This window comes from Canis lupus, chromosome 5 (genome assembly GCF_048164855.1).
Source record: "Canis lupus baileyi chromosome 5, mCanLup2.hap1, whole genome shotgun sequence".
NCBI lineage: Eukaryota > Metazoa > Chordata > Mammalia > Carnivora > Canidae > Canis > Canis lupus.
This window is the reverse complement of record NC_132842.1, coordinates 29,150,718-29,166,399: the sequence shown is the minus strand read 5'-3', so window position 1 is coordinate 29,166,399 and position 15,682 is coordinate 29,150,718. Positions and strand designations below refer to the sequence as shown.

The 15,682-nt window shown below is 45.4% G+C and overlaps 1 long non-coding RNA gene across 2 annotated transcripts; it reads left to right on the top strand.

Annotated features, from left to right (window-relative positions):
• The first annotated feature begins 1,785 nt into the window (after positions 1-1,785).
• Positions 1,786-14,955, top strand: LOC140633405 (uncharacterized). Of its 2 annotated transcripts, XR_012031012.1 has the most exons (6): positions 1,786-1,966; positions 8,800-10,327; positions 13,052-13,112; positions 13,486-13,592; positions 14,070-14,177; positions 14,783-14,955. It is a non-coding gene; the product is annotated as an uncharacterized lncRNA (long non-coding RNA). The 2 variants fall into 2 exon arrangements; XR_012031011.1 differs by having other exon boundaries at positions 1,788-1,966; positions 14,070-14,955.
• Positions 14,956-15,682: the final 727 nt, after the last annotated feature.

Here is a 15,682-nt window from a genome sequence, read left to right as displayed (position 1 = left end):
ACATCTCTGTTTTCCTCACTCCTGCTCATAGCGCCCCAACATTGCCACCAGGGTGCTTCCCTCCGGTCTGTTCCAATGTCCTGGAAGTTTCTTTCTCCCACAGAGGGAACTGGTGAGAGGTGAGAGATTCCAGCCCCTGTGAGTCAGTGCACCCTGTTTGAGGGTAACAAAGTCCCCCCTGCTTGCTGCTCATAACCTCACGTGCAAACCTAGAGTCACACCCTGACTTTCGATTTCATCGTTATTTGGCCCCGGTGTTGCCAGGGCAGTAACCCGAAAGGGACCTGGGCGGACTAGAAGCGAAACTGAGGGCTGCTGGCTCAGGATGCACCCTAGGATCCTGGGTGCCTGAGGCTGTGAGCTCCCTGGGGGCAGGGACCCCATCTGCTCTGTCCTCCTCCTCACCCCCCACAGTGCTCCGTGCAGGACCTGGCTCCGGGTAAATGCTTGACAGGGATTTCTTGAGCCAACGAAGGGATGATGAGTGAACGCCTGCCTCTGCATCCCTCAGTGTGACCGTCAGCACCATCCCCGCCCAGTGGTATAGACTTGAACTCACCTCTATAGCCATAAGAGCCTCCAACAGGGATGCTCCAGAACACAGGGTGATGAGTGGGCCTCACCCCCTAGGCCGTGTGAAGTGAGCTTCCATGGCAGCCTCCACCTGTCTAGTCATTCGTATTCCTTACCAACTTCATATACTCATTCAGGGATCCATTCTTTCTGCATAATTAGCTGAGCACCTGCCATGTGCCGGGCAGACACTTTTTTGTAAATACATCATGTGTTTACACAACTCAAAATTCAAAATTAGATAAAAAGGGGCACCTGGGTGGCTCAGCAGTTGAGCATCTGCCTTCGGCTCAGGTTGTGATCCCAGGGTCCTGGGATTGAGTCCCGCATCGGGCTCCCCACAGGGAGCCTGCTTCTCCCTCTGCCTGTGTCTCTGCCTCTCTCTGTGTCTCTCATGTATAAGTAAATAAAATCTTTAAAAAACACAAAAAAAATAGATTAAAAAGTACCAAGTGAGAAGGCAACTGCCCGTCACTGGTAGGCTATTTTACTTATTTCTTATTTATAAACAAATATAATTATATAAATCTTGCTTTCTGTGTTCAGAAGCACCCAATATCTACTGTTTGGCACCTGAATCTCTCCATGTCTGCACACAGATATGTTCTTCAGTATTTTTTCCAGCTGTCTAGTAGTCCATTACCATACGTACCCTAGTTTATTCATCTTGTTTCTACTGATAGGCATGGGTTTCTAATTTTTGTTATTGGAATAAGAACAAAGCCACAGTGACTCCTCTTATGCACACATGTGCAATTCAATCTGTAAGGATAAATGCTGGCATGTGGGATTGCTGGGTCAAAGGATAAACGCATTCGGGAGAGGTCAGATTCCCCTCAATAGGGTTTACATTGTGCACCTCCAGCAGCAATGCAGAAGGTCCAGACACTGCTTTGAGGAGCGGGGACCTGGTGGGGATCAAGATGGACAGGACCTCAGCTCTAAGGGAACATGCTTTCCAGTGTGGACGGCCCAACGGCCTTCAAGTACAAGTACAGAGGTAATTGCAGTTGTGATTGAATGTGGAGAAGCCAGTAAGAGAAGCCCGACACTGAGGTAGAGAGTTGTGCAGCCTGGTGGCTGGGGTGAGCCAGGCTCAGTAACACACCCAGGGCATGTTTCTCCAAGGAGATGACATTGGATCCAAGACACAGACGCCGGGAAAGAGGCAGCCATGAGATCAGCCATGAGACCACGAACATTCCAGAACTTCTGAGCGGATGACACAACAAAGAGGTTTAGGCTCCTTCTGGCAAACTGTCCCCACCCAACTCACCAGATGACCCCCAGAAGCTGGTGGATCAACAAGGGCACATGGCTTAGTTCTGAGATTCCTGCGACACGTTAATCAAAGGCCATATCCACACGTCTCCAACCCAAAGAGCATGTCAAGGTAGGTGGGGTGGAGAAAAGGCAAGTTCACTTTGTTGCTTGACATTGCACCTTTTTGTTGGTCACACATATTTTTTCACAATCTCTTTAGAATCTAGTAGATACACAAATGTTTTAATTGTGCTTTTCAAAAAACACATAACTGAAAGTTTACCATCTTTAACCACTTTTAAGGGTACAGAGCAGTAGTATTAGGTTATATTCAGACTATTGTAGATCTGTCCATTTTTTAACTAACTAACAACTAACTAACTAAATAAATAAATAAACAAATAAATAAGCAAGCCCAGGATGTGACAAAGATTGAAAGTAGGTGAAAGTAACTAGAATGCACAGCAGAGTTATGGTTGTACCGATGACCGCACCGTTCAAGGGAAATCCAAAAAGGAGCAGTCAAGTGTGGATGAAGATAATGTTGAGGGTCCTTGACAGCTGGAAACGTCCTCTCCCTAAAAAGTTTAGGGTGAAGCCACGGGCTCAGAGCATGAACATGTCCCTCTCCCCATCTAGGGTATAAAATTGCAGCAGCTCTTCAACTCCTACAGAGCGCTTTCATGCTTGGGAACTAATCGCATCTTTTACTCAGCAATTGAAAATAATTAATGCCATTTAGTAAGTGATTGAATGAAATGAAGTCTACAGCAGGCAGGTGGGTGTCTCTCCTGGGCTCCGCACTTGCCCCTGTGCCTCCCTGGTTGCAACCCAGCAGTCCCAGGTCATAACTGCTCCCGGTTTCTGCTGAACCAGGAGGTTCCTGACCCCACGTCCCAGTGTATGCCCACCTGGGCTCTCTGGCCTCCCACATCCCCAGTGGTCATTGCAGGGAAGATAAGAAGTGGCTACTTTGTAATTTCATAACCAATGTATCCATTCAAAAATCTGTTGAGATCCACCATCTTCACAACTGACCGTGGGCTGCCTTCTGAGCCGTCCGTTATGGAGATAGGATGTGCATATACATGATGCAATAGAAAGTAGCTCTACTACAGAGACAGGAAGGAAATCTACTGATCGCAAAATAAATACATCCATGACTGTCATCCGCTGAGAGAGAGAGAACCCATTATCTTCTCTTTCAGTTTTTAATTCGGTTCAGGTTGCCTTATGACACTAATGCACTAGATGGCGGTATGCACCCGTCCATCCAGCAGGTGCAGCTAAATGCTGCCTGGAACCCAATTTTGAGATTCCAAAGGAGAAGGGCAAGAGCTCCATAGAAATAACTGGTCAGGGTCGCCCGGGTGGCTCAGGGGTTGAGCATCTGCCTTCTGCTCAGGGCGTGATCCCGGGGTCCTGGGATGGAGTTCCACATCGGGCTCCCCGCAGGGAGCCTGCTCCTCCCTCAGCCTGTCTCTCTGCCTCTCTCTCTGTGTCTCTCTTGAAGGAATAGATAAATTTAAAAAAAAAAAAGAAAGAAAGAAAGAAAGAAAGAAAGAAAGAAAGAAAGAAAGAAAGAAAGAAAGAAGAAAAGGAAAGAAAGAAAGAAGAAGGAAAGAAAGAAAAGGAAAGGAAAGAAAGAAAGAAAGAAAAAAGAGAGAAAGAAGAAAGAGAACTTTTCAGTTAAAAAAATCAATAAACTAAAGATCCCTTTGAGTACCAAATGCCCATGAAGGTGCCAGTGTCCACGTCACAGCTCCGCTTGCCCAAGGAAGCAATCAATGGGCGTGAGGGATTTGGCAGCGATCTCCTGGAGGTGGACAGAGGGCATCAGGAAAAGGATATGAGATGCTTGGAACAGCCTGCACACGTTTCAGTAAGTTGTGCCCTGCCAGCCAGTGCGTCTTAGGTCCCGTTGACTGCCCGCCATCACCTGAGGATGGACAGTGGGCTGGTCCCCATCCCCAGAGTGGGCACGGAGCTCAGGCCCCTCGGGCACCTGGGGCAGACCGTCATCTGGAAGCCATAAAGCCACATGTGATGTTACTTTTTGGGACCAGTGCTCATGTTTCAAGGCCTGTCCCTGGGTCTGGGCCCCCAGGGCTGAGCGAGCAGGAGGAAGCGTGCATTTATTTCCACGTGGACGTGTCTGGGCAGCTTTTGCCACAAGGGAAGCTTGGCCCTTCTGGGGGGTCCCTGGCCTTGTTCCTCCGCGTCCTGCACACTCTCCCTTCCTTCCTTCCTTCCTTTCTCTCCCATCAGGACCTTGATTTTTACCTGTTCTGTGACCTCCAGCCAGAACCGTCTGCCACTTTCTTTTACAACTTTCCTCTTCAAAGTTTCCTCCAAAATATTCTGGGCGGTGGGGAGGTATGGGGATGAATTATTGCAAACCCACAAAGAACCGCCCTTGTCTTTGGTGGGCTGCGATGACCAGACCCTTCATGCCTACGACCACCTCTCAATCTAGAAGTGTACTGCGGGGGGCAGGGGGGTCACCAAGGCTGGGGAAGGGGCACCCCTTCCCGTTAGGCTGCCGAGATGATGCGATGCAGGGCGACAGCTGTCCCCAGACCACCCTGCGGCACGTCCACCCGCATTAATATCAACATCGCCATGGTGACGCCCCTCTGCTCCTCAGGAAGGTGCCTCTGACACATTTAGGAGAGAAATTCAAGCCAATGCACCACCCACCCCCATCCCTGTGTGGCTTCCCCCGGCCCTGCCTGTCCCATGCCTGCGCCCTGTGCTCTGCAGCCCTGCTTTCACCTGGGCAGGGAGGGAAGGGGTTGGGGAAGGGAGGACTTTAAGATATTGTTCTCACCCATTTGGGAGACATGGCCCAAGTTTTCTAAAAGCACTCATCTTGGGGGCGCCTGCACGGCTCAGGTCCTGATCCTGGGCGTCCTGAGCTCAAACCCCACATCTTGCTCCTCCCTAAATGGACAGTCTGCTTCTCCCTCTGCCTCTACCCCTCCACCATGCTTGTGCTCTCTCTCTCTCACTCTCTCTCAGATAAATCTTTTTTAAAAAAATAAATAAAAGTACTTATTTTGGGTGCTTTCCAAAACTGATTTTACTTCTTTTTTTTTTTTTTTTTTTTTTAAAGTAGGTTCCACACCCAGCACAGAGGCCAAGGCAGGGGCTTGAACCCACCACCCTGAGATCAAGAGTTCAAGGCTTAGGGACTGAGCCAGCCAGGCGCCTCTTTGATTTCACTTTTTAATTTGAAGAAGGAAGGAAGTTATGGGGAAGCAGGTATGAGTGTGAACAGCTTGTGCAAAACGGGACAAATTCCTCAACCTAAATAGAGTCATTGGGAGAGCCGACTGATTGTTCATTTCATCTAACCAAAGAGAGGACAGAGATGGAGACAGAGAGAGAGAGGGAGACAGAGAGAGATGGATGATGGAGACTGGTAGATGGACAGAAGGACTTCATACTCCACTTTATTTTTCCTATCTTGGAAGGTAAGCCAAAGGCACAAAGGAGTTATTAGTTTACTTCAGAGAAATCCTATTAAAAAGGAACCCTATTAAAAGTGCATATTTGGGGGCACCTGGGTGGTTCCGTGGTTGAGCATCTGCCTTTGGCTCAGGGCGTGATCCCGGGGTCCTGGGATCGAGTCCCGCAGTGGGATCCCCTCAGAGAACCTGCTTCTCCCTCTACCTGTGTCTCTGCCTCTCTCTTTCTCTCTCTGTGTCTCTCATGAATAAATAAACAAATCTTTTTAAAAAAAATTAAAAAATGAAAGTGCATATTTTGGGTAAAATGAGCTATAGATCCTCCTGGAGTTTGCAGTGCCTCGGCCAGGTGCTGCAGGAACAGGACATATTGGCTCTGCCCGGAGGAAGCGGGCAGCGGGAAGGGGCTATAGGGTCAATCTCTGCAAACCGTAGCAACACAGCAGAGCAAGAATTTCCAGGCAGAACCATCAATACACATTTATTCTGCCTTTCAATGACAGAAGGGTCAAGAGACACACACCCCTCCCTCAGGACTCTGTGTGTACCTCCTTCAAGACAACCTCGAGGTGCAGGTTCAGTGTCATCCTGGGAGCACTGTTCTTCAACCCAAGAGCATCCTGCTGGCCAGCGGGCCAACGGAGGGAGATGGGCTCTTCCATGGGGACCTAACTGGCTGACTTTGGGCCCTTTTGCTGTGAAATCTAAATATTCAACTGGAAGTCAAGTTAGAAAACGCTCATACATTTCTCTAGAAGTCTGACACCCATTCAGTGATTGTATGCACCCCTACGGTTTGTGTACTTGCCCTGAAAAAGCCACTTTGAAAATAAGAGTGATTAATTAAGACCAGCTCCACCTACTTTTATCTGCTTTTTAAAAAGGATACCCCCACCGCCCCCCCTACCCCCCACTTCCCCAACAACAGATTTGTTGTTTTACGGATTGGTTTGGATACAATGGGCTCGCTTGATCACAATGCCACATGCTTCACATTTTTTTTTGCTGAAACCGATCAGGCCCCAGGGAGAACTTCAGTGACAGGGGAGGTTGTACACATGCCCCCTGGGGGAGAAAATGAAGATCACTTCAAAGGTTTTGGTCTTGTGATTAATAACAATAAGAAAAAAGACTCTACAAAGTTAGAGGGGAGGGGTGCAAGCCGTCTGCCTTCACATCCTTGTCAACCACTCTTCCTACCTCGGTGAATCTGAAAGCCCTGTGCTGAGAATTCTGACTTTTCTTTTTCCTTCTCCTCTCATGGAACATTTTAAATGAACCCAAGGAAGAAAGACATCCACGATTTGACCATTTTCATTTTCTATTGTTTTTCACGCCTGAATATTCCAAACATGACCGACGTGGGGGGCATTTTTTCTTAGTTTATATAAATAACCTCTCACACAAAAGAAGTTGTTCTTATTCCTGACCACACGTGAAACTCAAAGAGGATAAAGCTAACATTTACCCTCAAAAAAAACAAAAACAAAACAAAAAAAAAAACACACAAAATGACTACAGAAATATCCCCTGACTATAACTTCAGCTTATTTGTAAAATGCTATTGGTTTGGGTAAATCAATGTGGGCCGGGTTTCTAGTTTATCCACGCTCTGGCTGATTCTTATGTATATTCTTATAAATATCCCAGGATATTTCTTAAGCTCTTCATTTCCTCATTTTGTGAAAAAAAAATGGGATTATTACTTACAATAAGAGTTTTGGTGAAAGCAAGTAAAATATAGTCACTTAATTCCTTCATTGAGGTCATCGGGTCAAATACCATAATGTATGAAGAGTTATAATACATATTTTACGCTCCTCTCATTCTTTCCTAAATGTTTGCCCACGTGAATGGCATAAAATTGAACGCATTTGCAAATGTATGAAGTAGAGCAGAGCAGGGTAGGCTCTGGTGGTACACCATGACTATGGCATGTAAGGAAACATATTTCTTGGTTCTGTGAGAACTTGAAAAAAGTAACAGGATCCCTTTTCATACATTTGCTGACATTTCCCCCACAGATTTTGCAGGACAGGACTCTGTTCTCTGCACATAGACTCTGTCTCTAAAACATGCCATTGTCCTTATAACCAAAATTAATTGAATTTTGCATATCAATAAATATATATAATGTATTTAACTGTCACTAATTGCTCTACAGCAGAAAGCTGGCTTTCGTTGGCAATCAGCAGTGCTGAGCAAACCTATAATTGATGTTTGGTCTTTCTTTGCCACCCCGGCACTTTTTAAGGAGGAAAATCTGATGTCATGGTGATAAGCTTTTCCTCTGGTCCGCTTTCCTTCTTCAATTCTTATGTATTTGACTAATAGCATTTAATATTAAATGAACACATCTTTAGGGAAACAGCTCAATCCATTTTCACTGGATATGCTGCATTGCATTTTGCCTTTGATCTGGGAAAGTGGATTGGTCAGTTTCTTTGAATGCTGTTGAAGAGACGGTGGTTGTCAGAAGTGAGGCAAGCGTTCAATCCGACAGGCGTTGATTGGAACCTACCACCACCTGCCAGACACAGTGCTGGGTTTGGGACACGTAGAAATTAAGTCTCTGCTCTGCTTTTGGATATGTGAAAAACACATCTAATTCTCCTGCCCTGTCCTATGCTAGGCCCCACCCTTTTCTGTTTATTTCTAGGTATAATCAATTACTCAGCACTTGTATATTTAACAGTTCATTCATTCGCTCATTCATTCATTCAACAAATCTCTCCTTAGTACCTACTATGTGGTGGGTACTGTATGGGATACCAAAGGCGAGTTGCCACATCAGACCTGATTCCTCTTTGTAGAGCTCATTGCAGTGGGAAAGAAAGAGGGATTGTCATGACCAAATGTAAAACTACCCATGACAAGAGTAGTGAGAAGGGTGGCGGGTACTTTGAGTCATGTGATAGTGAGGGAAGGCTCTGGGTCTGGGATCTGAAGGTAAGCAAGGGGGTGAGAAGCAAGTGGTGTGAGCAGAGTAGAGAGCACAGGGTGGGAGAGGCAGTTTGGTGCAAAACCAGGAAAGAAAGAAGAGCAGGAGTCGAACCGTGGTGGGCCTCATGGGAATCATTCTGGATGGAGTGGTGACATATCAGATTTGGATCTTGAAAGGCTCTCTCCGGCTACAGTGCACTGATCATGCTGAAGCATACCTTGGTGGAGGTTATAACTCCAAAGGATTCGTGATATATGAGGGAAAGCAGAAGGGCACCTATGCCCTGATGCCTAAATGAGGGCACTGTGTCGTGTGCGCTGCCTAGCTAGTCCTAGCGGATGGGGCTTGTCAGGCTGGTCTTTATAATCCATCTACCAGAATAGACCAATAGCCCTGGGAATAAAGTTACTTCCAGGGGAACACTAAAAAATAATAATGGATTTTATTCATTATCTATCTGTTGTAAAAGGCCATGAAAAAATGGCAGAGTGAATAAGATGGTAGAAGAAAATAATACTGTGACCTCTGAAACCCTTGTTTACTTTGCAGACTACTCTCCCCACGAGGGCAAAGGTCATGCCTTCATTGCTGGGAAATCGTGGTGCCCGTGTTCCTCAGCCAAAGAATAGTGGGAAAAGACTGGATCATTTAAATAAAATGGGATCGCCATTAAAGAACTGGCTGCCAACGTAAAGACTTGGAATTTTATTAAGCCAGGGAAAGAGAAGCCACATTTTCCATGGTGGAGACCAACTGTGGAGACTTTTTTGATAGGCAAAGTCTACAAGCATTGGTTTGGCTGGTCCTGTTCCCTTCCCTTTCTGTTCAGTTAACCCAGTGAATTTTGTCTTGGATGCCACGGTGGGAATGCTACTCATACGGTCTGGAGTGGAATGATGGGGATGCGGGGGTTCTTCTGGTGGTGTTTGCAGAGGATGCTGAGTAGAGATGAAATCCAGTTTGGGCAGAATTAGTCTTTGCACGATGGCAAGAAGACACTGGTGTGGAGTTTCCATTTACTCTGAGCCTCCACTTCATTTCCCTCACACCATGGGCTTTCATAAAGGCTCTTTGTCAGATTGCTGCTACTCTGGTGTTCCCTTAACAATAGCAGTTCCCGGAGCTGAAATGACCAACGTGCCACATTGGTCAGGGTTCACTTGCAAAGAGCAGCGTAGAAGCAGAGAGGGATTTATTACAGGGCGATAAATGACTCCCAGGATCATTGGGAAGGCTGGAGAAATTGAAGAAACTCTAAGTGGAGTTTCCAGGAGTGATTCCCAAAGTCACGATGCAGAACTGGGCTACCTGGGAGCTGCGACGCTGTCATCAAACCAGCTGAGGCTCTGGGAGTTCATCAACTGGCCACATCCAGGCCAGTGCAGAGCATGCCTGGCACGCTGCTTCTGTCCCTTCTAGGTAGTTTGGAATTCGAATCCTAAGCAGTTGCTTCTGTTTGGCCCAACGTAGATCTCATCTGGAGCTCCGTATCAATCAGGGCTCTGGAGAGAGAAAGAGAGAACCAATAGGACATGGATACATACAGTAAGAGATTTCTATCAAGGAATTGGCTCATGATTATAGAGACTTAGCAAGTCCCAAATCTGCAGAATGGGTGGGCAGGCTTGGAGACCCAGGAAAAGGCAATGACGCAGCGGGAGTCTGAAGGCCGTCTGCTGGCCTAATTGCCTTTTGCTCAGAGGAGGACCACTCTTTGGTTCTATTCAAGTCTTCACTGATGGAATGACGACCATTACGGAGGGCAACCTGCTTTACTCAAAGTCCATGGATTTCAATGTTCATCTCACCCACAAACACCCTTACAAACACATCCAGAATCATGTTTGAACACATACCTGGGCACCCTCATGGTGCACTCACGTTGACACGGAAAATGAACCATCACTCACCATTAACTGATGTCTCACCTCCCTACTCCTTGAAGTACAGCAGTGGCCCTTGAGGAGGCAGGGGTAGATGTATGCGAACCAGTCTACAGAAGCCGCTGGCTCATCCTTCTGCAGTTAGAACAACTCTTTTTCAGTTCATGTATGGCATCTTGAAAATCAAAGCTTAGGTATCACTATTTCTGGTTGTTTCTGGTTGTTATTTTTAAAAAATATTTTATTTTTTTATTCATGAGAAACACACAGAGAGAGGCAGAAACACAGGCAGAGGGAGAAGCAGGCTCCCCGTGAGGTGCCCAATGTGGGACTCAATCCCAGGACCCCAGGATCACGCCCTGAGCTGAAGGCAGACGCTCAACCCCTGAGCCACCCAGATGCAACTCTGTTCCTGGTTTTAATAGAAGGCAAACAATTCTGTTTAAGTTCTGTCCTAGATGTGGGGGTAAAAATATCTCCATTATAAGCATGACTAGTTAAGTTACTAAAACAAAACCAACAAAGAAACTTACAGAAAAGATTCTCCTAGTCTAGTTCATGGGTGTTCACAGGAGTTCCTGAAACAATGATCTTAAGTTTCCACCTTTCCTGTAAATAACATGGAAGTCTCCTTATTTTTGCCCATTTCCCCAAATCAGTATAAAGTGACTAACTTTCGAGGTTTTGAGTTTCTCTCAAAATTTCAGCCAAAGGAATTTAGGCAGTGAATGCTCAGAGCTTCTGTCTTGACCACTGACCAGTGCTTCAGGTGAGTCAGGTGCTAATTAAAGCACATAATGTAGTCATGGTTCGCCTTTCTCCTTTGAAATGTTTTCATATCTGTTGCATTCTTTGGTCATCATGAGAACCCTTGAGGTTTGTTTGTTTGTTTGTTTGTTTGAGATGAAAAACAAACAAACAAACAAACCAGAAGTTCAGGTCCATGAGGGCTCATTGGAGCATAGTGGTCAGTCCTCAAGGTGGTAAAACCCGTTCCCCTCACTCCGCATCAGTTAAGGCTTCCAGTACTTGGGTTTGTTCCACACACATTCCTTAATTCCAACACTATCCGTAAGACATGAGCTCTTGGTGATCTCAGCCTTGGTTCACCACATCTCATGAGAGCCTCCTCAAACGCGTTGTGAAATACGCCAAGCCTTGATCCGAATTCCCGCCCACTGAAATGTCTGTGAGGCCTCTATTCACGCTGTACCCAAATAGACTTCTGTTTCAGTATTTCTCAAACCATCCCACAAGAGGGCAACAGTAGTCCTCTGGATGAAAATTCTCCTGCAGTCTTTCTTGGGATAGTTTGGTAGACATTCTTCATTCACCATCAGACCAGAAAACCAACTCTTTATGGATTTTGTGACAAAAAGCTCAAAAAGATTTACAACAGCTGACTTGGTAAAAAATTATTTCTTGACTCCCTACTTTGAACCATTTTCTTATCAGAAGTACATGCTACACGTAAGGTTTACTTCCCTCACCCCCTTTTTGTTTATCTCTGTCCCGTGTTTGTTTGGGCCAGTATTTCCTCATAATTAGGCTCCTCTGCAGTTTATGAGATCCTCCCCCCTTCTCAGCATGCCCCCTCACAGGACTCCGGGCGTCCTGGGTATAGCAACCCTAAGAATTAAGGTCAGAATAATGTGAGTTTAATGTTGTGAGGTCCTCAGGGAAAGGAACCATGCCATGGACTTCTTTGTCTTTCCCGTAAGCACTGGAAAATGGGGCCATCTTGGTGCCTGTGTGGTAGGGTAGCAGTCCTCTGCACAGAGCAGCCCCTTGAACCTTTGTCACAGGTATAGAAGAATAAAGGAAAGCATGAGTGAATTAATCAATGATTGCTCTACAGGAGGATCATGGGCTCTTGAATCCAGTGCCCATTTCCACTAAATGATTTTTCATCCTTGGAAGCAATGCACATCTGTTGAAGCCTTGACTTCTCCGTAGAGAATAGTCACAAACCTTGCTGCATATCTCAATATCTCAATTAAATCTCTTGGAGATACTAGAACAGTGGTTTCCAGACTATAGTGTATGCAAATCACCTCTGGAGCTTTAAAAATTTCAGACGTGTGGGTCTCACCCCTGAAGATCCTGACCCAGGGAGTCTCTCCTGGGGTAGGTTGTACGCACACGTTGGTATATCTATACACCAAACAATAAAAACTATCAACCCAGAGGAGAAGACCAAGGGATCCATGCTACTGAAAACTGAAAGAGCTTGAAAGTAATTTAAAATTGAATCTAAATTTTTTAAAATGTATGTAAAAAAATTAAAAGAAATTTTAATTTCCTCATGATATGCTTTCTGCTGAAAAAGATGAGTCTATTCTTACTTTTATTCCCTACAAAGAGAGCTACATTTACTCTTCCATTAGGTTCCACTACATTTACCATTGCAAGGTCCTTCGGAGAATATTTCCAATTCGATCACCTGATGGAGGCATGGCTAATTTGTCATGGACTCCCCGAAATAAACTGGTACCCACTTCCTCTTTGTCACACTGGCGTTACTGGGTATTAACATGGGCTTCTAGAAGGTTACAGAAGACTTAAGGAAATCCCAGTGGATCTTCTCTGATTCAAAACAGTACTCGCTAACATCCACTGAATGCCTACTATGTGCCAGGTCTTGCATTTCTCACGTGGGATTTTTTCCTTTAAGCCACATAACACTCTAATTTGGTACAGTTTCTTATCTGCAACTTAGAAAGATGAAAAAAGGCGGGGTCCCGAGGCTAAGGGACCTGATGGAAGCTAAGGCACCAGGGCTCAGAGACACCTGTTCTATGTTCATGGTTCTCAACCGCTGTGCTATCCTATTTCCTACTGAAAACCCTATTTGAAAAGCATACATTTAAGTTTCTTTTAACCGTCTTTAGAATTTATTGCCCCTTTTTTGTTGTTAGGTCAAGACAAGTTGAATGGCAAAAAGAAAGAAGGAAGGAAGGAAAAAAAGAAGGAAGGGAGGTAAGGAAGGAGAGAATCTGGGAATAATCATGCTCCAGGGAGTAGATAACTAGATACTCAGCAGACCTAGTAGTGAATTGTAAGCTGGGGCTCTTTCTAGATGGAAGAGAGTCTGGCAACCGCCCGTTATTTTAGGTGGGAACCAAATATAAACTAATTTCCAGCATCCCACACAGACCTTATCAATTAGGGAGGCCTCCATTACACTTGCCAAAGACCCCAGTTTTGCTCTTGCTAAGTTTTTACGACTGCCTTACTTCACTGAAAAAAGAGAGCGAGTGTTTGCAAGATAATGAATGTAGGCATCAACTTATCAACAATGAAAAAGACATACAGAGACTTGAAACTGGAAATTTTTTGGTTTGTTTTTCAGTAAATTTAGGTGTGTCCTCTTCCAAAGCCAAGTGTAAGACTGAGAAACTGGCTTGCTTGAGAGGCTACCAGAGTCACGTGGATAAGGATGAATCTGGAGCATATTATGTAAGTGAAATAAGCCAGACACAGTCATCATGTGATGACTATCACATGATCTCATTTATATGTGAAATCTTAAAATACTGTCGAATTCAGAGTAACAGAGAGTAGCACAGTGGTAATCAGAGGCTGAGGATTGGGGTGGGGGGAAGAAGAAGGGGCACACTTTCAGTTATATGGCGAATGAGTTCTGGAGATCCAAGATACAGCTTGGTGACCATAGTTAATAGTGAATTGTGTACTTGAAATCTGCTAAGAGAGTAGATTTCCAGGTTTTCTCATCACACTCACAAAATAAGGCACCTATGGGGGGAGATAAATACGTTGGCCTGAGGGTAGTGATCATTTGATGAGGTATACACATATCAGAACATCACATTTTATACTTTAAATATATATAATTTTCATTAAAAAGTAAATTAAAAATTAAATTTCAAAATTATGTAAAGTTCTAACCCTACCACTTATCTCTTTGATCCACAGGAACAGAAGACAAGTTTAAATAAAGGGATGTGAACCATTCATTCTAATGCAGCCCTAGCGGGAAATTTAACCTAAAAAACAAGTTGATCAGCATCACTGAAATTGAAAGTGTGTATTCAACCAAAATGTCACTTTAACCTCACCACCTTTTCAGATACTCTGATTTCCTACTGGAGACCTGGTTCTAAGCAAAGGGTGGCTGTGGGATCTGTTTTATTTATTATTGGTTACTGTGGAACAGACCATTCCAAAGGTTAGAGACCTGGAACAATAATAAGATCTATTTTGTTCATGGATCTGTCGTCCAGCAGGGCTGGTAGGGCTCTGTCTCTGCTCTACGCTCTGTTAGCTGGGACAATTCCTAGGCTGGGGCTGGAATCTTCAGGAAGCTCATTCACTCACATGTCTGGGGATTCACACTGGTGACTGGCTAGCACCCGAGCTGGGCTCTTCTGCGGGAACATCTCCATGTGGCTTCCTCACAACATGGCAGCCGAGTTCCAATGGAGAGCCTCCTGAGAGAGACTGTAGCCACATCGCTGGTTATGACCTAGCCTCGGAAGCCCACTGCCAGCTATTCATTGAGGCAGCCACAAAGGGAGTCCCACCCAAATTCAAGGGAAGAGGAAGCTCTGTCTCTTCGTGGGGGCATTGGCAATACTCTGGAATAGCATGTAGGACTAAAATATCCCTGTGTCCATTTTCTTTTAAAGACTGGTTGATTAGGGACGCCCGGCTAGCTCTGTGGTTGGGTGCCTGCCTCCAGTTCAGGACATGATCCTGGAGTCCCGGGACTGATCCCACATCAGGCTCCTTGCATGGAGTCTGCTTCTCTCTCTGCCTATGTCTCTGCCTCTCTCTCTCTCTCTTTCTCTCTCTCTCTCTCTCTCTCTCTCAGAAATAAATAAAAATCTTTTTTTAAAAAAAAGATTGATTGATTGATTGAGAGGACATGCAAGTCGCGGGAGGGACAGTGGGAGAGGGAGAGAATCCCCAGCAGACTCCATGATGAGTGCAGAGACCAACACAGGGCTTGAATCCCACGACCCTGTGATCGTGACCTGAGTCAGATGCTTAACCCACTGAGCCACCCAGACGCCCCATCCCATTTTTGGAAAACAAAACCTGCCCCAGAGACCATTGTGTGGAAGCACCCAGAGAGCCATATGGAGACAGCAACATCCTTTGATGATAGGTGGGCACTCTGGACAGCAGATCACCTTGTCACCATGACAAGGTGACACCACTGCACTCCTACGCTAACCTCTGTCTGTTTCAGGAAGGGCTCTTCTCAGAGTGGGCACTGAGCATTTCTTTCTCCCCTTTACTCCTACTATCCTACCATCTTTCAAGGGTCAGCCACACCAACTCCCATGCCTTCCCTGGCTTCTCTAGTTCACAGTAGTCTCTCCATCCCCTGAACTTTGACTCTATACCACTGACTGAGCCCTACTTATAATTCCTTCTATTGTGAGTTAATTTTCCTGTGTGCATATTTGCCTCTCAAAGAATAGTAACCCCTTGGCATCTCTTACATTGCCCTACACAGAGTGGGCATTCAGTAAATGGTCTTGATTAGATGATACATTCATCGCATCACTGTAAAGTTAGTC